The following is a 23,713-nucleotide window of genomic DNA, read 5'->3' on the forward strand; positions in this document are numbered from 1 at the left end:
TGGTCACACATAATCTTTATCCTGCGTTCAGTGTAGACTGTGAGTGGTAGAGTTACGGCTCGATGATCACACATAATCTTTATCCTGCGTTCAGTGTAGACTGTGAGTGGTAGAGTTACGGCTCGATGGTAACACAGAATCTTTATCCTGCGTTCAGTGTAGACTGTGAGTGGTAGAGTTACGGCTCGATGGTAACACAGAATCTTTATCCTGCATTCAGTGTAGACTGTGAGTGGTAGAGTGACGGCTCGATGGTAACACAGAATCTTTATCCTGCGTTCAGTGTAGACTGTGAGTGGTAGAGTTACGGCTCGATGGTAACACAGAATCTTTATCCTGCGTTCAGTGTAGACTGTGAGTGGTAGAGATACGGCTCGATGGTAACACAGAATCTTTATCCTGCGTTCAGTGTAGACTGTCAGTGGTAGAGTTACGGCTCGATGGTAACACAGAATCTTTATCCTGCGTTCACGGTAGACTGTGAGTCGTAGAGTGATGGCTCGATGGTAACACAGAATCTTTATCCTGCGTTCAGTGTAGACTGTGAGTGGTAGAGTTACGGCTCGATGGTAACACAGAACCTTTATCCTGCGTTCAGTGTAGACTGTGAGTGGTAGAGTGACGGCTCGATAGTAACACAGAATCTTTATCCTGCGTTCAGTGTAGACTGTGAGTGGTAGAGTGACGGCTCGATGGTAACACAGAATCTTTATCCTGCGTTCAGTGTAGACTGTGAGTGGTAGAGTGACGGCTCGATGGTAACACAGAATCTTTATCCTGCGTTCAGTGTAGACTGTGAGTGCTAGAGTTACGGCTCGATGGTAACACAGAATCTTTATCCTACGTTCAGTGTAGACTGTGAGTGCTAGAGTTACGGCTCGATGGTAACACAGAATCTTTATCCTGCGTTCAGTGTAGACTGTGAGTGGTAGAGTTACGGCTCGATGGTCACACAGAATCTTTATCCTGCGTTCAGTGTAGACTGTGAGTGGTAGAGTTACGGCTCGATGGTCACACATAATCTTTATCCTGCGTTCAGTGTAGACTGTGAGTGGTAGAGTTACGGCTCGATGGTCACACATAATCTTTATCCTGCGTTCAGTGTAGACTGTGAGTGGTAGAGTTACGGCTCGATGGTAACACAGAATCTTTATCCTGCGTTCAGTGTAGACTGTGAGTGGTAGAGTGATGGCTCGATGGTAACACAGAATCTTTATCCTGCGTTCAGTGTAGACTGTGAGTGGTAGAGTTACGGCTCGATGGTAACACAGAATCTTTATCCTGCGTTCAGTGTAGACTGTGAGTGGTAGAGTGATGGCTCGATGGTAACACAGAATCTTTATCCTGCGTTCAGTGTAGACTGTGAGTGGTAGAGTTACGGCTCGATGGTAACACAGAATCTTTATCCTGCGTTCAGTGTAGACTGTGAGTGGTAGAGTTACGGCTCGATGGTAACACAGAATCTTTATCCTGCGTTCAGTGTAGACTGTGAGTGGTAGAGTTACGGCTCGATGGTAACACAGAATCTTTATCCTGCGTTCACGGTAGACTGTGAGTGGTAGAGTGATGGCTCGATGGTAACACAGTATCTTTATCCTGCGTTCAGTGTAGACTGTGAGTGGTAGAGTTACGGCTCGATGGTAATACAGAATCTTTATCCTGCGTTCAGTGTAGACTGTGAGTGGTAGAGTTACGGCTCGATGGTCACACAGAATCTTTATCCTGCGTTCAGTGTAGACTGTGAGTGGTAGAGTTACGGCTCGATGGTAACACAGAATCTTTATCCTGCGTTCAGTGTAGACTGTGAGTGGTAGATTTACGGCTCGATGGTAACACAGAATCTTTATCCTGCGTTCCGTGTGACTGTGAGTGGTAGAGTTACGGCTCGATGGTCACACAGAATCTTTATCCTGCGTTCAGTGTAGACTGTGAGTGGTAGAGTTACGGCTCGATGGTAACACAGAATCTTTATCCTGCGTTCAGTGTAGACTGTGAGTGGTAGAGTTACGGCTCGATGGTAACACAGAATCTTTATCCTGCGTTCAGTGTAGACTGTGAGTGGTAGAGTTACGGCTCGATGGTAACACAGAATCTTTATCCTGCGTTCACGGTAGACTGTGAGTGGTAGAGTGATGGCTCGATGGTAACACAGAATCTTTATCCTGCGTTCAGTGTAGACTGTGAGTGGTAGAGTGACGGCTCGATGGTAACACAGAATCTTTATCCTGCGTTCAGTGTAGACTGTGAGTGGTAGAGTTACGGCTCGATGGTCACACATAATCTTTATCCTGCGTTCAGTGTAGACTGTGAGTGGTAGAGTTACGGCTCGATGATCACACATAATCTTTATCCTGCGTTCAGTGTAGACTGTGAGTGGTAGAGTTACGGCTCGATGGTAACACAGAATCTTTATCCTGCGTTCAGTGTAGACTGTGAGTGGTAGAGTTACGGCTCGATGGTAACACAGAATCTTTATCCTGCATTCAGTGTAGACTGTGAGTGGTAGAGTGACGGCTCGATGGTAACACAGAATCTTTATCCTGCGTTCAGTGTAGACTGTGAGTGGTAGAGTTACGGCTCGATGGTAACACAGAATCTTTATCCTGCGTTCAGTGTAGACTGTGAGTGGTAGAGTTACGGCTCGATGGTAACACAGAATCTTTATCCTGCGTTCAGTGTAGACTGTCAGTGGTAGAGTTACGGCTCGATGGTAACACAGAATCTTTATCCTGCGTTCACGGTAGACTGTGAGTCGTAGAGTGATGGCTCGATGGTAACACAGAATCTTTATCCTGCGTTCAGTGTAGACTGTGAGTGGTAGAGTTACGGCTCGATGGTAACACAGAACCTTTATCCTGCGTTCAGTGTAGACTGTGAGTGGTAGAGTGACGGCTCGATAGTAACACAGAATCTTTATCCTGCGTTCAGTGTAGACTGTGAGTGGTAGAGTGACGGCTCGATGGTAACACAGAATCTTTATCCTGCGTTCAGTGTAGACTGTGAGTGGTAGAGTGACGGCTCGATGGTAACACAGAATCTTTATCCTGCGTTCAGTGTAGACTGTGAGTGCTAGAGTTACGGCTCGATGGTAACACAGAATCTTTATCCTACGTTCAGTGTAGACTGTGAGTGCTAGAGTTACGGCTCGATGGTAACACAGAATCTTTATCCTGCGTTCAGTGTAGACTGTGAGTGGTAGAGTTACGGCTCGATGGTCACACAGAATCTTTATCCTGCGTTCAGTGTAGACTGTGAGTGGTAGAGTGACGGCTCGATGGTAACACAGAATCTTTATCCTGCGTTCAGTGTAGACTGTGAGTGGTAGAGTTACGGCTCGATGGTCACACATAATCTTTATCCTGCGTTCAGTGTAGACTGTGAGTGGTAGAGTTACGGCTCGATGATCACACATAATCTTTATCCTGCGTTCAGTGTAGACTGTGAGTGGTAGAGTTACGGCTCGATGGTAACACAGAATCTTTATCCTGCGTTCAGTGTAGACTGTGAGTGGTAGAGTTACGGCTCGATGGTAACACAGAATCTTTATCCTGCATTCAGTGTAGACTGTGAGTGGTAGAGTGACGGCTCGATGGTAACACAGAATCTTTATCCTGCGTTCAGTGTAGACTGTGAGTGGTAGAGTTACGGCTCGATGGTAACACAGAATCTTTATCCTGCGTTCAGTGTAGACTGTGAGTGGTAGAGATACGGCTCGATGGTAACACAGAATCTTTATCCTGCGTTCAGTGTAGACTGTCAGTGGTAGAGTTACGGCTCGATGGTAACACAGAATCTTTATCCTGCGTTCACGGTAGACTGTGAGTCGTAGAGTGATGGCTCGATGGTAACACAGAATCTTTATCCTGCGTTCAGTGTAGACTGTGAGTGGTAGAGTTACGGCTCGATGGTAACACAGAACCTTTATCCTGCGTTCAGTGTAGACTGTGAGTGGTAGAGTGACGGCTCGATAGTAACACAGAATCTTTATCCTGCGTTCAGTGTAGACTGTGAGTGGTAGAGTGACGGCTCGATGGTAACACAGAATCTTTATCCTGCGTTCAGTGTAGACTGTGAGTGGTAGAGTGACGGCTCGATGGTAACACAGAATCTTTATCCTGCGTTCAGTGTAGACTGTGAGTGCTAGAGTTACGGCTCGATGGTAACACAGAATCTTTATCCTACGTTCAGTGTAGACTGTGAGTGCTAGAGTTACGGCTCGATGGTAACACAGAATCTTTATCCTGCGTTCAGTGTAGACTGTGAGTGGTAGAGTTACGGCTCGATGGTCACACAGAATCTTTATCCTGCGTTCAGTGTAGACTGTGAGTGGTAGAGTTACGGCTCGATGGTCACACATAATCTTTATCCTGCGTTCAGTGTAGACTGTGAGTGGTAGAGTTACGGCTCGATGGTCACACATAATCTTTATCCTGCGTTCAGTGTAGACTGTGAGTGGTAGAGTTACGGCTCGATGGTAACACAGAATCTTTATCCTGCGTTCAGTGTAGACTGTGAGTGGTAGAGTGATGGCTCGATGGTAACACAGAATCTTTATCCTGCGTTCAGTGTAGACTGTGAGTGGTAGAGTTACGGCTCGATGGTAACACAGAATCTTTATCCTGCGTTCAGTGTAGACTGTGAGTGGTAGAGTGATGGCTCGATGGTCACACAGAATCTTTATCCTGCGTTCAGTGTAGACTGTGAGTGGTAGAGTTACGGCTCGATGGTAACACAGAATCTTTATCCTGCGTTCAGTGTAGACTGTGAGTGGTAGATTTACGGCTCGATGGTAACACAGAATCTTTATCCTGCGTTCCGTGTGACTGTGAGTGGTAGAGTTACGGCTCGATGGTCACACAGAATCTTTATCCTGCGTTCAGTGTAGACTGTGAGTGGTAGAGTTACGGCTCGATGGTAACACAGAATCTTTATCCTGCGTTCAGTGTAGACTGTGAGTGGTAGAGTTACGGCTCGATGGTAACACAGAATCTTTATCCTGCGTTCAGTGTAGACTGTGAGTGGTAGAGTTACGGCTCGATGGTAACACAGAATCTTTATCCTGCGTTCACGGTAGACTGTGAGTGGTAGAGTGATGGCTCGATGGTAACACAGAATCTTTATCCTGCGTTCAGTGTAGACTGTGAGTGGTAGAGTGACGGCTCGATGGTAACACAGAATCTTTATCCTGCGTTCAGTGTAGACTGTGAGTGGTAGAGTTACGGCTCGATGGTCACACATAATCTTTATCCTGCGTTCAGTGTAGACTGTGAGTGGTAGAGTTACGGCTCGATGATCACACATAATCTTTATCCTGCGTTCAGTGTAGACTGTGAGTGGTAGAGTTACGGCTCGATGGTAACACAGAATCTTTATCCTGCGTTCAGTGTAGACTGTGAGTGGTAGAGTTACGGCTCGATGGTAACACAGAATCTTTATCCTGCATTCAGTGTAGACTGTGAGTGGTAGAGTGACGGCTCGATGGTAACACAGAATCTTTATCCTGCGTTCAGTGTAGACTGTGAGTGGTAGAGTTACGGCTCGATGGTAACACAGAATCTTTATCCTGCGTTCAGTGTAGACTGTGAGTGGTAGAGTTACGGCTCGATGGTAACACAGAATCTTTATCCTGCGTTCAGTGTAGACTGTCAGTGGTAGAGTTACGGCTCGATGGTAACACAGAATCTTTATCCTGCGTTCACGGTAGACTGTGAGTCGTAGAGTGATGGCTCGATGGTAACACAGAATCTTTATCCTGCGTTCAGTGTAGACTGTGAGTGGTAGAGTTACGGCTCGATGGTAACACAGAACCTTTATCCTGCGTTCAGTGTAGACTGTGAGTGGTAGAGTGACGGCTCGATAGTAACACAGAATCTTTATCCTGCGTTCAGTGTAGACTGTGAGTGGTAGAGTGACGGCTCGATGGTAACACAGAATCTTTATCCTGCGTTCAGTGTAGACTGTGAGTGGTAGAGTGACGGCTCGATGGTAACACAGAATCTTTATCCTGCGTTCAGTGTAGACTGTGAGTGCTAGAGTTACGGCTCGATGGTAACACAGAATCTTTATCCTACGTTCAGTGTAGACTGTGAGTGCTAGAGTTACGGCTCGATGGTAACACAGAATCTTTATCCTGCGTTCAGTGTAGACTGTGAGTGGTAGAGTTACGGCTCGATGGTCACACAGAATCTTTATCCTGCGTTCAGTGTAGACTGTGAGTGGTAGAGTTACGGCTCGATGGTCACACATAATCTTTATCCTGCGTTCAGTGTAGACTGTGAGTGGTAGAGTTACGGCTCGATGGTCACACATAATCTTTATCCTGCGTTCAGTGTAGACTGTGAGTGGTAGAGTTACGGCTCGATGGTAACACAGAATCTTTATCCTGCGTTCAGTGTAGACTGTGAGTGGTAGAGTGATGGCTCGATGGTAACACAGAATCTTTATCCTGCGTTCAGTGTAGACTGTGAGTGGTAGAGTTACGGCTCGATGGTAACACAGAATCTTTATCCTGCGTTCAGTGTAGACTGTGAGTGGTAGAGTGATGGCTCGATGGTAACACAGAATCTTTATCCTGCGTTCAGTGTAGACTGTGAGTGGTAGAGTTACGGCTCGATGGTAACACAGAATCTTTATCCTGCGTTCAGTGTAGACTGTGAGTGGTAGAGTTACGGCTCGATGGTAACACAGAATCTTTATCCTGCGTTCAGTGTAGACTGTGAGTGGTAGAGTTACGGCTCGATGGTAACACAGAATCTTTATCCTGCGTTCACGGTAGACTGTGAGTGGTAGAGTGATGGCTCGATGGTAACACAGTATCTTTATCCTGCGTTCAGTGTAGACTGTGAGTGGTAGAGTTACGGCTCGATGGTAATACAGAATCTTTATCCTGCGTTCAGTGTAGACTGTGAGTGGTAGAGTTACGGCTCGATGGTCACACAGAATCTTTATCCTGCGTTCAGTGTAGACTGTGAGTGCTAGAGTGACGGCTCGATGGTAACACAGAATCTTTATCCTGCGTTCAGTGTAGACTGTGTGTGGTAGAGTGACGGCTCGATGGTAACACAGAATCTTTATCCTGCGTTCAGTGTAGACTGTGAGTGGTAGAGTGACGGCTCGATGGTAACACAGAATCTTTATCCTGCGTTCAGAGTAGACTGTGAGTGCTAGAGTGACGGCTCGATGGTAACACAGAATCTTTATCCTGCGTTCAGTGTAGACTGTGAGTGGTAGAGTGACGGCTCGATGGTAACACAGAATCTTTATCCTGCGTTCAGTGTAGACTGTGAGTGCTAGAGTTACGGCTCGATGGTAACACAGAATCTTTATCCTACGTTCAGTGTAGACTGTGAGTGCTAGAGGTACGGCTCGATGGTAACACAGAATCTTTATCCTGCGTTCAGTGTAGACTGTGAGTGGTAGAGTTACGGCTCGATGGTCACACAGAATCTTTATCCTGCGTTCAGTGTAGACTGTGAGTGGTTGAGTTACGGCTCGATGGTCACACATAATCTTTATCCTGCGTTCAGTGTAGACTGTGAGTGGTAGAGTTACGGCTCGATGGTCACACATAATCTTTATCCTGCGTTCAGTGTAGACTGTGAGTGGTAGAGTTACGGCTCGATGGTAACACAGAATCTTTATCCTGCGTTCAGTGTAGACTGTGAGTGGTAGAGTGATGGCTCGATGGTAACACAGAATCTTTATCCTGCGTTCAGTGTAGACTGTGAGTGGTAGAGTTACGGCTCGATGGTAACACAGAATCTTTATCCTGCGTTCAGTGTAGACTGTGAGTGGTAGAGTGATGGCTCGACGGTAACACAGAATCTTTATCCTGCGTTCAGTGTAGACTGTGAGTGGTAGAGTTACGGCTCGATGGTAACACAGAATCTTTATCCTGCGTTCAGTGTAGACTGTGAGTGGTAGAGTTACGGCTCGATGGTAACACAGAATCTTTATCCTGCGTTCAGTGTAGACTGTGAGTGGTAGAGTTACGGCTCGATGGTAACACAGAATCTTTATCCTGCGTTCACGGTAGACTGTGAGTGGTAGAGTGATGGCTCGATGGTAACACAGTATCTTTATCCTGCGTTCAGTGTAGACTGTGAGTGGTAGAGTTACGGCTCGATGGTAACACAGAATCTTTATCCTGCGTTCAGTGTAGACTGTGAGTGGTAGAGTTACGGCTCGATGGTCACACAGAATCTTTATCCTGCGTTCAGTGTAGACTGTGAGTGCTAGAGTGACGGCTCGATGGTAACACAGAATCTTTATCCTGCGTTCAGTGTAGACTGTGTATTGTAGAGTGACGGCTCGATGGTAACACAGAATCTTTATCCTGCGTTCAGTGTAGACTGTGAGTGGTAGAGTTACGGCTCGATGGTCACACAGAATCTTTATCCTGCGTTCAGTGTAGACTGTGAGTGGTAGAGTGACGGCTCGATGTTAACACAGAATCTTTATCCTGCGTTCAGTGTAGACTGTGAGTGGTAGAGTGACGTCTCGATGGTAACTCAGAATCTTAATCCTGCGTTCAGTGTAGACTGTTTGTGGTAGAGTGACGGCTCGATGGTAACACAGAATCTTTATCCTGTCTACGATATCGACTGTGAGATCGCGACTGTGACACAGAAACTTGTATCTTATCTTTGATGTAGACTGTGAGTGGCGGAGTGACGGCTCGATTGGAACCAGAAACTTTATCCTGTTTTGATATCAACTGTGAGATAGCGACTGTGACACAGAAACTTGTATCTTATCGTTGATGTAGACTGTGAGTGGTAGAGTGACGGCTCGATTGTAACCAGAAACTTTATCCTGCTTTCAATGTAGACTGTAAGTGGTAGAGTGACGGCTCGATGTTAACACAGAATCTTTATCCTGCGTTCAGTGTAGACTGTGAGTGGTAGAGTGACGGCTCGATGGTAACACAGAATCTTTATCCTACGTTCAGTGTAGACTGTGAGTGGTAGAGTAACGGCTCGATGGTAACACAGTAACTTTGTCCTGTGACGGATATAGACTGTGAGTGTCAGAATGTGATCTCGATGGTAACACAGAAACTTTCTCCTGTGTTCAATATTGACTGTGAGTGGTAGAGTTACGGCTCGATGGTAGCACAGAATCTTTATCCTGCGTTCAATGTAGACTGTGAGTGGTAGAGTGACGGCTCGATGGTAACACAGAATCTTTATCCTGCGTTCAGTGTCGACGGTGAGTGGTAGAGTGACGGCTCGATGGTAACACAGAATCTTTATCCTGCGTTCAGTGTCGACTGTGAGTGGTAGAGTGACGGCTCGATGGTAACACAGAATCTTTATCCTGCGTTCAGTGTAGACTGTGACTGGTAGAGTTATGCCTCGATGGTAACACAGAATCTTTATCCTGCGTTCAGTGTACACTGTGAGTAGAAGAGTTACGGCTCGACGGTAACACAGAATCTTTATACTGCGTTCCGTGTAGACTGTGAGTGGTAGAGTGACGGCTCGATGGTAACACAGAATCTTTATCCTGCTTTCAGTGTAGACTATGAGTGGTAGAGTTACGGCTCAATGGTAACACAGAATCTTTATCCTGCGTTCAGTGTAGACTGTGAGTGGTAGAGTTACGGCTCGATGGTAACACAGAATCTTTATCCTGCGTTCAGTGTAGACTGTGAGTGGTAGATTTACGGCTCGATGGTAACACAGAATCTTTATCCTGCGTTCCGTGTGACTGTGAGTGGTAGAGTTACGGCTCGATGGTCACACAGAATCTTTATCCTGCGTTCAGTGTAGACTGTGAGTGGTAGAGTTACGGCTCGATGGTAACACAGAATCTTTATCCTGCGTTCAGTGTAGACTGTGAGTGGTAGAGTTACGGCTCGATGGTAACACAGAATCTTTATCCTGCGTTCAGTGTAGACTGTGAGTGGTAGAGTTACGGCTCGATGGTAACACAGAATCTTTATCCTGCGTTCACGGTAGACTGTGAGTGGTAGAGTGATGGCTCGATGGTAACACAGAATCTTTATCCTGCGTTCAGTGTAGACTGTGAGTGGTAGAGTGACGGCTCGATGGTAACACAGAATCTTTATCCTGCGTTCAGTGTAGACTGTGAGTGGTAGAGTTACGGCTCGATGGTCACACATAATCTTTATCCTGCGTTCAGTGTAGACTGTGAGTGGTAGAGTTACGGCTCGATGATCACACATAATCTTTATCCTGCGTTCAGTGTAGACTGTGAGTGGTAGAGTTACGGCTCGATGGTAACACAGAATCTTTATCCTGCGTTCAGTGTAGACTGTGAGTGGTAGAGTTACGGCTCGATGGTAACACAGAATCTTTATCCTGCGTTCAGTGTAGACTGTGAGTGGTAGAGTGACGGCTCGATGGTAACACAGAATCTTTATCCTGCGTTCAGTGTAGACTGTGAGTGGTAGAGTTACGGCTCGATGGTAACACAGAATCTTTATCCTGCGTTCAGTGTAGACTGTGAGTGGTAGAGTTACGGCTCGATGGTAACACAGAATCTTTATCCTGCGTTCAGTGTAGACTGTCAGTGGTAGAGTTACGGCTCGATGGTAACACAGAATCTTTATCCTGCGTTCACGGTAGACTGTGAGTGGTAGAGTGATGGCTCGATGGTAACACAGAATCTTTATCCTGCGTTCAGTGTAGACTGTGAGTGGTAGAGTTACGGCTCGATGGTAACACAGAACCTTTATCCTGCGTTCAGTGTAGACTGTGAGTGGTAGAGTGACGGCTCGATAGTAACACAGAATCTTTATCCTGCGTTCAGTGTAGACTGTGAGTGGTAGAGTGACGGCTCGATGGTAACACAGAATCTTTATCCTGCGTTCAGTGTAGACTGTGAGTGGTAGAGTGACGGCTCGATGGTAACACAGAATCTTTATCCTACGTTCAGTGTAGACTGTGAGTGCTAGAGTTACGGCTCGATGGTCACACAGAATCTTTATCCTGCGTTCAGTGTAGACTGTGAGTGGTAGAGTTACGGCTCGATGGTCACACATAATCTTTATCCTGCGTTCAGTGTAGACTGTGAGTGGTAGAGTTACGGCTCGATGGTCACACATAATCTTTATCCTGCGTTTAGTGTAGACTGTGAGTGGTAGAGTTACGGCTCGATGGTAACACAGAATCTTTATCCTGCGTTTAGTGTAGACTGTGAGTGGTAGAGTGATGGCTCGATGGTAACACAGAATCTTTATCCTGCGTTCAGTGTAGACTGTGAGTGGTAGAGTTACGGCTCGATGGTAACACAGAATCTTTATCCTGCGTTCAGTGTAGACTGTGAGTGGTAGAGTGATGGCTCGATGGTAACACAGAATCTTTATCCTGCGTTCAGTGTAGACTGTGAGTGGTAGAGTTACGGCTCGATGGTAACACAGAATCTTTATCCTGCGTTCAGTGTAGACTGTGAGTGGTAGAGTTACGGCTCGATGGTAACACAGAATCTTTATCCTGCGTTCACGGTAGACTGTGAGTGGTAGAGTGATGGCTCGATGGTAACACAGTATCTTTATCCTGCGTTCAGTGTAGACTGTGAGTGGTAGAGTTACGGCTCGATGGTAACACAGAATCTTTATCCTGCGTTCAGTGTAGACTGTGAGTGGTAGAGTTACGGCTCGATGGTCACACAGAATCTTTATCCTGCGTTCAGTGTAGACTGTGAGTGCTAGAGTGACGGCTCGATGGTAACACAGAATCTTTATCCTGCGTTCAGTGTAGACTGTGTGTGGTAGAGTGACGGCTCGATGGTAACACAGAATCTTTATCCTGCGTTCAGTGTAGACTGTGAGTGGTAGAGTGACGGCTCGATGGTAACACAGAATCTTTATCCTGCGTTCAGTGTAGACTGTGAGTGGTAGAGTGACGGCTCGATGGTAACACAGAATCTTTATCCTGCGTTCAGTGTAGACTGTGAGTGCTAGAGTTACGGCTCGATGGTAACACAGAATCTTTATCCTACGTTCAGTGTAGACTGTGAGTGCTAGAGTTACGGCTCGATGGTAACACAGAATCTTTATCCTGCGTTCAGTGTAGACTGTGAGTGGTAGAGTTACGGCTCGATGGTCACACAGAATCTTTATCCTGCGTTCAGTGTAGACTGTGAGTGGTAGAGTGACGTCTCGATGGTAACTCAGAATCTTAATCCTGCGTTCAGTGTAGACTGTTTGTGGTAGAGTGACGGCTCGATGGTAACACAGAATCTTTATCCTGTCTACGATATCGACTGGGAGATCGCGACTGTGACACAGAAACTTGTATCTTATCTTTGATGTAGACTGTGAGTGGTGGAGTGACGGCTCCATTGGAACCAGAAACTTTATCCTGTTTTGATATCAACTGTGAGATAGCGACTGTGACACAGAAACTTGTATCTTATCGTTGATGTAGACTGTGAGTGGTAGAGTGACGGCTCGATTGTAACCAGAAACTTTATCCTGCTTTCAGTGTAGACTGTGAGTGGTAGAGTGACTGCTCGATGGTAACACAGAATCTTTATCCTGCTTTCAATGTAGACTGTAAGTGGTAGAGTGACGGCTCGATGTTAACACAGAATCTTTATCCTGCGTTCAGTGTAGACTGTGAGTGGTAGAGTGACGGCTCGATGGTAACACAGAATCTTTATCCTACGTTCAGTGCAGACTGTGACTGGTAGAGTTACGGCTCGATGGTAACACAGAAACTTTATCCTGCGTTCAGTGTAGACTGTGAGTGGTAGAGTAACGGCTCGATGGTAACACAGTAACTTTGTCCTGTGACGGATATAGACTGTGAGTGTCAGAATGTGATCTCGATGGTAACACAGAAACTTTCTCCTGTGTTCAATATTGACTGTGAGTGGTAGAGTTACGGCTCGATGGTAGCACAGAATCTTTATCCTGCGTTCAATGTAGACTGTGAGTGGTAGAGTGACGGCTCGATGGTAACACAGAATCTTTATCCTGCGTTCAGTGTCGACGGTGAGTGGTAGAGTGACGGCTCGATGGTAACACAGAATCTTTATCCTGCGTTCAGTGTCGACTGTGAGTGGTAGAGTGACGGCTCGATGGTAACACAGAACCTTTATCCTGCGTTCAGTGTAGACTGTGACTGGTAGAGTTATGCCTCGATGGTAACACAGAATCTTTATCCTGCGTTCAGTGTACACTGTGAGTAGAAGAGTTACGGCTCGACGGTAACACAGAATCTTTATACTGCGTTCCGTGTAGACTGTGAGTGGTAGAGTGACGGCTCGATGGTAACACAGAATCTTTATCCTGCTTTCAGTGTAGACTGTGAGTGGTAGAGTGACGGCTCGATGGTAACACAGAATCTTTATCCTGCGTTCAGTGTAGACTGTGAGTGGTAGAGTTAAGGCTCGATGGTAACACAGAATCTTTATCCTGCTTTCAGTGTAGACTATGAGTGGTAGAGTTACGGCTCAATGGTAACACAGAATCTTTATCCTGCGTTCAGTGTAGACTGTGAGTGGTAGAGTTACGGCTCGATGGTAACACAGAATCTTTATCCTGCGTTCAGTGTAGACTGTGAGTGGTAGATTTACGGCTCGATGGTAACACAGAATCTTTATCCTGCGTTCCGTGTGACTGTGAGTGGTAGAGTTACGGCTCGATGGTCACACAGAATCTTTATCCTGCGTTCAGTGTAGACTGTGAGTGGTAGAGTTACGGCTCGATGGTAACACAGAATCTTTATCCTGCGTTCAGTGTAGACTGTGAGTGGTAGAGTTACGGCTCGATGGTAACACAGAATCTTTATCCTGCGTTCAGTGTAGACTGTGAGTGGTAGAGTTACGGCTCGATGGTAACACAGAATCTTTATCCTGCGTTCACGGTAGACTGTGAGTGGTAGAGTGATGGCTCGATGGTAACACAGAATCTTTATCCTGCGTTCAGTGTAGACTGTGAGTGGTAGAGTGACGGCTCGATGGTAACACAGAATCTTTATCCTGCGTTCAGTGTAGACTGTGAGTGGTAGAGTTACGGCTCGATGGTCACACATAATCTTTATCCTGCGTTCAGTGTAGACTGTGAGTGGTAGAGTTACGGCTCGATGATCACACATAATCTTTATCCTGCGTTCAGTGTAGACTGTGAGTGGTAGAGTTACGGCTCGATGGTAACACAGAATCTTTATCCTGCGTTCAGTGTAGACTGTGAGTGGTAGAGTTACGGCTCGATGGTAACACAGAATCTTTATCCTGCGTTCAGTGTAGACTGTGAGTGGTAGAGTGACGGCTCGATGGTAACACAGAATCTTTATCCTGCGTTCAGTGTAGACTGTGAGTGGTAGAGTTACGGCTCGATGGTAACACAGAATCTTTATCCTGCGTTCAGTGTAGACTGTGAGTGGTAGAGTTACGGCTCGATGGTAACACAGAATCTTTATCCTGCGTTCAGTGTAGACTGTCAGTGGTAGAGTTACGGCTCGATGGTAACACAGAATCTTTATCCTGCGTTCACGGTAGACTGTGAGTGGTAGAGTGATGGCTCGATGGTAACACAGAATCTTTATCCTGCGTTCAGTGTAGACTGTGAGTGGTAGAGTTACGGCTCGATGGTAACACAGAACCTTTATCCTGCGTTCAGTGTAGACTGTGAGTGGTAGAGTGACGGCTCGATAGTAACACAGAATCTTTATCCTGCGTTCAGTGTAGACTGTGAGTGGTAGAGTGACGGCTCGATGGTAACACAGAATCTTTATCCTGCGTTCAGTGTAGACTGTGAGTGGTAGAGTGACGGCTCGATGGTAACACAGAATCTTTATCCTACGTTCAGTGTAGACTGTGAGTGCTAGAGTTACGGCTCGATGGTCACACAGAATCTTTATCCTGCGTTCAGTGTAGACTGTGAGTGGTAGAGTTACGGCTCGATGGTCACACATAATCTTTATCCTGCGTTCAGTGTAGACTGTGAGTGGTAGAGTTACGGCTCGATGGTCACACATAATCTTTATCCTGCGTTTAGTGTAGACTGTGAGTGGTAGAGTTACGGCTCGATGGTAACACAGAATCTTTATCCTGCGTTCAGTGTAGACTGTGAGTGGTAGAGTGATGGCTCGATGGTAACACAGAATCTTTATCCTGCGTTCAGTGTAGACTGTGAGTGGTAGAGTTACGGCTCGATGGTAACACAGAATCTTTATCCTGCGTTCAGTGTAGACTGTGAGTGGTAGAGTGATGGCTCGATGGTAACACAGAATCTTTATCCTGCGTTCAGTGTAGACTGTGAGTGGTAGAGTTACGGCTCGATGGTAACACAGAATCTTTATCCTGCGTTCAGTGTAGACTGTGAGTGGTAGAGTTACGGCTCGATGGTAACACAGAATCTTTATCCTGCGTTCACGGTAGACTGTGAGTGGTAGAGTGATGGCTCGATGGTAACACAGTATCTTTATCCTGCGTTCAGTGTAGACTGTGAGTGGTAGAGTTACGGCTCGATGGTAACACAGAATCTTTATCCTGCGTTCAGTGTAGACTGTGAGTGGTAGAGTTACGGCTCGATGGTCACACAGAATCTTTATCCTGCGTTCAGTGTAGACTGTGAGTGCTAGAGTTACGGCTCGATGGTAACACAGAATCTTTATCCTGCGTTCAGTGTAGACTGTGAGTGGTAGAGTGATGGCTCGATGGTAACACAGAATCTTTATCCTGCGTTCAGTGTAGACTGTGAGTGGTAGAGTTACGGCTCGATGGTAACACAGAATCTTTATCCTGCGTTCAGTGTAGACTGTGAGTGGTAGAGTTACGGCTCGATGGTAACACAGAATCTTTATCCTGCGTTCAGTGTAGACTGTGAGTGGTAGAGTTACGGCTCGATGGTAACACAGAATCTTTATCCTGCGTTCACGGTAGACTGTGAGTGGTAGAGTGATGGCTCGATGGTAACACAGAATCTTTATCCTGCGTTCAGTGTAGACTGTGAGTGGTAGAGTTACGGCTCGATGGTAACACAGAATCTTTATCCTGCGTTCAGTGTAGACTGTGAGTGGTAGAGTTACGGCTCGATGGTCACACAGAATCTTTATCCTGCGTTCAGTGTAGACTGTGAGTGGTAGAGTTACGGCTCGATGGTAACACAGAATCTTTATCCTGCGTTCAGTGTAGACTGTGAGTGGTAGAGTTACGGCTCGATGGTCACACAGAATCTTTATCCTGCGTTCAGTGTAGACTGTGAGTGGTAGAGTGACGGCTCGATGGTAACACAGAATCGTTATCCTGTGTTCAGTGTAGACTGTGAGTGGTAGAGTTACGGCTCGATGGTAACACAGAATCTTTATCCTGCGTTCAGTGTAGACTGTGAGTGGTAGAGTTACGGCTCGATGGTCACACAGAATCTTTATCCTGCGTTCAGTGTAGACTGTGAGTGGTAGAGTTACGGCTCGATGGTAACACAGAATCTTTATCCTGCGTTCAGTGTAGACTGTGAGTGGTAGAGTTACGGCTCGATGGTAACACAGAATCTTTATCCTGCGTTCAGTGTAGACTGTGAGTGGTAGAGTGACGGCTCGATGGTAACACAGAATCTTTATCCTGCGTTCAGTGTAGACTGTGAGTGGTAGAGTGACGGCTCGATGGTAACACAGAATCTTTATCCTGCGTTCAGTGTAGACTGTGAGTGGTAGAGTTACGGCTCGATGGTAACACAGAACCTTTATCCTGCGTTCAGTGTAGACTGTTAGTGGTAGAGTTACGGCTCGATGGTAACACAGAATCTTTATCCTGCGTTCAGTGTAGACTGTGAGTGGTAGAGTGACGGCTCGATGGTAACACAGAATCTTTATCCTGCGTTCAGTGTAGACTGTGAGTGGTAGAGTGACGGCTCGATGGTAACACAGAATCTTTATCCTGCGTTCAGTGTAGACTGTGAGTGGTAGAGTTACGGCTCGATGGTAACACAGAACCTTTATCCTGCGTTCAGTGTAGACTGTGAGTGGTAGAGTGACGGCTCGATGGTAACACAGTATCTTTATCCTGCGTTCAGTGTAGACTGAGCGTGGTAGAGTTACGGCTCGACGGTAACACAGAATCTTTATCCTGCGTTCAGTGTAGACTGTGAGTGGTAGAGTGACGGCTCGATGGTAACACAGAATCTTTATCCTGCGTTCAGTGTAGACTGTGAGTGGTAGAGTTACGGCTCGATGGTCACACAGAATCTTTATCCTGCGTTCAGTGTAGACTGTGACTGGTAGAGTTACGGCTCGATGGTAACACAGAATCTTTATCCTGCGTTCAGTGTAGACTGTGAGTGGTAGAGTTACGGCTCGATGGTCACACAGAATCTTTATCCTGCGTTCAGTGTAGACTGTGAGTGGTAGAGTAACGGCTCGATGGTAACACAGAATCGTTATCCTGTGTTCAGTGTAGACTGTGAGTGGTAGAGTGACGGCTCGATGGTAACACAGAATCTTTATCCTGCGTTCAGTGTAGACTGTGAGTGGTAGAGTGACGGCTCGATGGTAACAAAGAATCGTTATCCTGTGTTCAGTGTAGACTGTGAGTCGTACAGTGACGGCTCGATGGTAACACAGAATGTTTATCCTGCGTTCAGTGTAGACTGTGAGTGGTAGAGTTACGGCTCGATGGTAACACAGAATCTTTATCCTGCGTTCAGTGTAGACTGTGAGTGGTAGAGTGACGGCTCGATGGTAACACAGAATCTTTATCCTGCGTTCAGTGTAGACTGTGAGTGGTAGAGTGACGGCTCGATGGTAACACAGAATCTTTATACCTGCGTTCAGTGTAGACTGTGACTGGTAGAGTTACGGCTCGATGGTAACACAGAACCTTTATCCTGCGTTCAGTGTAGACTGTGAGTGGTAGAGTGACGGCTCGATGGTAACACAGAATCTTTATCCTGCGTTCAGTGTAGACTGTGACTGGTAGAGTTACGGCTCGATGGTAACACAGAACCTTTATCCTGCGTTCAGTGTAGACTGTGAGTGGTAGAGTGACGGCTCGATGGTAACACAGAATCTTTATCCTGCGTTCAGTGTAGACTGTGACTGGTAGAGTTACGGCTCGATGGTAACACAGAATCTTTATCCTGCGTTCAGTGTAGACTGTGACTGGTAGAGTTACGGCTCGATGGTAACACAGAATCTTTATCCTGCGTTCAGTGTAGACTGTGACTGGTAGAGTTACGGCTCGATGGTAACACAGAATCTTTATCCTGCGTTCAGTGTAGACTGTGAGTGGTAGAGTTACGGCTCGATGGTAACACAGAATCTTTATCCTGCGTTCAGTGTAGACTGTGAGTGGTAGAGTTACGGCTCGATGGTAACACAGAATCTTTATCCTGCGTTCACGGTAGACTGTGAGTGGTAGAGTGATGGCTCGATGGTAACACAGAATCTTTATCCTGCGTTCAGTGTAGACTGTGAGTGGTAGAGTTACGGCTCGATGGTAACACAGAATCTTTATCCTGCGTTCAGTGTAGACTGTGAGTGGTAGAGTTACGGCTCGATGGTCACACAGAATCTTTATCCTACGTTCAGTGTAGACTGTGAGTGGTAGAGTGACGGCTCTATGGTAACACAGAATCTTTATCCTGCGTTCAGTGTAGACTGTGAGTGGTAGAGTTACGGCTCGATGGTCACACAGAATCTTTATCCTGCGTTCAGTGTAGACTGTGAGTGGTAGAGTTACGGCTCGATGGTAACACAGAATCTTTATCCTGCGTTCAGTGTAGACTGTGAGTGGTAGAGTTACGGCTCGATGGTCACACAGAATCTTTATCCTGCGTTCAGTGTAGACTGTGAGTGGTAGAGTTACGGCTCGATGGTAACACAGAATCTTTATCCTGCGTTCAGTGTAGACTGTGAGTGGTATAGTTACGGCTCGATGGTCACACAGAATCTTTATCCTGCGTTCAGTGTAGACTGTGAGTGGTAGAGTGACGGCTCGATGGTAACACAGAATCGTTATCCTGCGTTCAGTGTAGACTGTGAGTGGTAGAGTTACGGCTCGATGGTAACACAGAATCTTTATCCTGCGTTCAGTGTAGACTGTGAGTGGTAGAGTTACGGCTCGATGGTCACACAGAATCTTTATCCTGCGTTCAGTGTAGACTGTGAGTGGTAGAGTTACGGCTCGATGGTAACACAGAATCTTTATCCTGCGTTCAGTGTAGACTGTGAGTGGTAGAGTTACGGCTCGATGGTAACACAGAATCTTTATCCTGCGTTCAGTGTAGACTGTGAGTGGTAGAGTTACGGCTCGATGGTCACACAGAATCTTTATCCTGCGTTCAGTGTAGACTGTGAGTGGTAGAGTGACGGCTCGATGGTAACACAGAATCTTTATCCTGCGTTCAGTGTAGACTGTGAGTGTTAGAGTGACGGCTCGATTGTAGCACAGAATCTTTATCCTGCGTTTCGTGTAGACTGTGAGTGGTAGAGTGATGGCTCGATGGTAACATAGAATCTTTATCCTGCGTTCCGTGTAGACTGTGAGTGGTAGAGTGACGGCTCGATGGTAACACAGAATCTTTATCCTGCGTTCACTGTAGACTGTGAGTGGTAGAGTGACGGCTCGATGGTAACACAGAATCTTTATCCTGCGTTCAGTGTAGACTGTGAGTGGTAGAGTGACGGTTCGATGGTAACACAGAATCTTTATCCTGCGTTCAGTGTAGACTGTGAGTGGTAGAGTTACGGCTCGATGGTAACACAGAATCTTTATCCTGCGTTCAGTGTAGACTGTGAGTGGTAGAGTTACGGCTCGATGGTAATACAGAATCTTTATCCTGCGTTCAGTGTAGACTGTGAGTGGTAGAGTTACGGCTCGATGGTAACACAGAATCTTTATCCTGCGTTCACGGTAGACTGTGAGTGGTAGAGTGATGGCTCGATGGTAACACAGTATCTTTATCCTGCGTTCAGTGTAGACTGTGAGTGGTAGAGTTACGGCTCGATGGTAACACAGAATCTTTATCCTGCGTTCAGTGTAGACTGTGAGTGGTAGAGTTACGGCTCGATGGTCACACAGAATCTTTATCCTGCGTTCAGTGTAGACTGTGAGTGCTAGAGTGACGGCTCGATGGTAACACAGAATCTTTATCCTGCGTTCAGTGTAGACTGTGTGTGGTAGAGTGACGGCTCGATGGTAACACAGAATCTTTATCCTGCGTTCAGTGTAGACTGTGAGTGGTAGAGTGACGGCTCGATGGTAACACAGAATCTTTATCCTGCGTTCAGTGTAGACTGTGAGTGGTAGAGTTACGGCTCGATGGTCACACAAAATCTTTATCCTGCGTTCAGTGTAGACTGTGACTGGTAGAGTTACGGCTCGATGGTAACACAGAATGTTTATCCTGCGTTCAGTGTAGACTGTGAGTGGTAGAGTTACGGCTCGATGGTCACACAGAATCTTTATCCTGCGTTCAGTGTAGACTGTGAGTGGTAGAGTTACGGCTCGATGGTAACACAGAATCTTTATCCTGCGTTCAGTGTAGACTGTGAGTGGTAGAGTGATGGCTCGATGGTAACACAGAATCTTTATCCTGCGTTCAGTGTAGACTGTGAGTGGTAGAGTTACGGCTCGATGGTAACACAGAATCTTTATCCTGCGTTCAGTGTAGACTGTGAGTGGTAGAGTTACGGCTCGATGGTAACTCAGAATCTTTATCCTGCGTTCAGTGTAGACTGTGAGTGGTAGAGTTACGGCTCGATGGTAACACAGAATCTTTATCCTGCGTTCACGGTAGACTGTGAGTGGTAGAGTGATGGCTCGATGGTAACACAGAATCTTTATCCTGCGTTCAGTGTAGACTGTGAGTGGTAGAGTTACGGCTCGATGGTAACACAGAATCTTTATCCTGCGTTCAGTGTAGACTGTGAGTGGTAGAGTTACGGCTCGATGGTCACACAGAATCTTTATCCTGCGTTCAGTGTAGACTGTGAGTGGTAGAGTTACGGCTCGATGGTCACACAGAATCTTTATCCTGCGTTCAGTATAGACTGTGACTGGTAGAGTTACGGCTCGATGGTAACACAGAATCTTTATCCTGCGTTCAGTGTAGACTGTGAGTGGTAGAGTTACGGCTCGATGGTCACACAGAATCTTTATCCTGCGTTCAGTGTAGACTGTGAGTGGTAGAGTGACGGCTCGATGGTAACACAGAATCGTTATCCTGTGTTCAGTGTAGACTGTGAGTGGTAGAGTTACGGCTCGATGGTAACACAGAATCTTTATCCTGCGTTCAGTGTAGACTGTGAGTGGTAGAGTTACGGCTCGATGGTCACACAGAATCTTTATCCTGCGTTCAGTGTAGACTGTGAGTGGTAGAGTTACGGCTCGATGGTAACACAGAATCTTTATCCTGCGTTCAGTGTAGACTGTGAGTGGTAGAGTGACGGCTCGATGGTAACACAGAATCTTTATCCTGCGTTCAGTGTAGACTGTGAGTGTTAGAGTGACGGCTCGATTGTAGCACAGAATCTTTATCCTGCGTTTCGTGTAGACTGTGAGTGGTAGAGTGATGGCTCGATGGTAACATAGAATCTTTATCCTGCGTTCCGTGTAGACTGTGAGTGGTAGAATGACGGCTCGATGGTAACACAGAATCTTTATCCTGCGTTCAGTGTAGACTGTGAGTGGTAGAGTGACGGCTCGATGGTAACACAGAATCTTTATCCTGCGTTCAGTGTAGACTGTGAGTGGTAGAGTGACGGCTCGATGGTAACACAGAATCTTTATCCTGCGTTCAGTGTAGACTGTGAGTGGTAGAGTGACGGCTCGATTGTAACCAGAAACTTTATCCTGCTTTCAGTGTAGACTATGAGTGGTAGAGTAACTGCTCGATGGTAAAACAGAATCTTTATCCTGCGTTCAGTGTAGACTGTGAGTGGTAGAGTCACGTCTCGATGATAACACAGGATCTTTATCCTGTGTTCAGTGTAGACTGTGACTGGTAGAGTTACGGCTGGATGGTAACACAGAATCTTTATCCTGCGTTCACGGTAGACTGTGAGTGGTACACTGAAGGCTCGATGGTAACACAGAATCTTTATCCTGCGTTCTGTGTAGACTGTGAGTGTTAGAGTGACGGCTCGATGGTAACACAGAATCTTTATCCTGCTTTCAGTGTAGACTGTGAGTGGTAGAGTTACGGCTCGATGGTAACACAGAATCTTTATCCTGCGTTCAGTGTAGACTGTGAGTGGTAGAGTTACGGCTCGATGGTAACACAGAATCTTTATCCTGCGTTCAGTGTAGACTGTGAGTGGTAGAGTTACGGCTCGATGGTAACACAGAATCTTTATCCTGCGTTCCGTGTGCCTGTGAGTGGTAGAGGTACGGCTCGATGGTCACACAGAATCTTTATCCTGCGTTCAGTGTAGACTGTGAGTGGTAGAGTTACGGCTCGATGGTAACACAGAATCTTTATCCTGCGTTCAGTGTAGACTGTGAGTGGTAGAGTGATGGCTCGATGGTAACACAGAATCTTTATCCTGCGTTCAGTGTAGACTGTGAGTGGTAGAGTTACGGCTCGATGGTAACACAGAATCTTTATCCTGCGTTCAGTGTAGACTGTGAGTGGTAGAGTTACGGCTCGATGGTAACACAGAATCTTTATCCTGCGTTCAGTGTAGACTGTGAGTGGTAGAGTTACGGCTCGATGGTAACACAGAATCTTTATCCTGCGTTCACGGTAGACTGTGAGTGGTAGAGTGATGGCTCGATGGTAACACAGAATCTTTATCCTGCGTTCAGTGTAGACTGTGAGTGGTAGAGTTACGGCTCGATGGTAACACAGAATCTTTATCCTGCGTTCAGTGTAGACTGTGAGTGGTAGAGTTACGGCTCGATGGTCACACAGAATCTTTATCCTGCGTTCAGTGTAGACTGTGAGTGGTAGAGTTACGGCTCGATGGTAACACAGAATCTTTATCCTGCGTTCAGTGTAGACTGTGAGTGGTAGAGTTACGGCTCGATGGTCACACAGAATCTTTATCCTGCGTTCAGTGTAGACTGTGAGTGGTAGAGTGACGGCTCGATGGTAACACAGAATCGTTATCCTGTGTTCAGTGTAGACTGTGAGTGGTAGAGTTACGGCTCGATGGTAACACAGAATCTTTATCCTGCGTTCAGTGTAGACTGTGAGTGGTAGAGTTACGGCTCGATGGTCACACAGAATCTTTATCCTGCGTTCAGTGTAGACTGTGAGTGGTAGAGTTACGGCTCGATGGTAACACAGAATCTTTATCCTGCGTTCAGTGTAGACTGTGAGTGGTAGAGTTACGGCTCGATGGTAACACAGAATCTTTATCCTGCGTTCAGTGTAGACTGTGAGTGGTAGAGTGACGGCTCGATGGTAACACAGAATCTTTATCCTGCGTTCAGTGTAGACTGTGAGTGGTAGAGTGACGGCTCGATGGTAACACAGAATCTTTATCCTGCGTTCAGTGTAGACTGTGAGTGGTAGAGTTACGGCTCGATGGTAACACAGAACCTTTATCCTGCGTTCAGTGTAGACTGTTAGTGGTAGAGTTACGGCTCGATGGTAACACAGAATCTTTATCCTGCGTTCAGTGTAGACTGTGAGTGGTAGAGTGACGGCTCGATGGTAACACAGAATCTTTATCCTGCGTTCAGTGTAGACTGTGAGTGGTAGAGTGACGGCTCGATGGTAACACAGAATCTTTATCCTGCGTTCAGTGTAGACTGTGAGTGGTAGAGTTACGGCTCGATGGTAACACAGAACCTT

This window comes from Hemitrygon akajei, unplaced genomic scaffold (assembly GCF_048418815.1).
Source record: "Hemitrygon akajei unplaced genomic scaffold, sHemAka1.3 Scf000186, whole genome shotgun sequence".
In the NCBI taxonomy this organism is placed as follows: Eukaryota; Metazoa; Chordata; class Chondrichthyes; order Myliobatiformes; family Dasyatidae; genus Hemitrygon; species Hemitrygon akajei.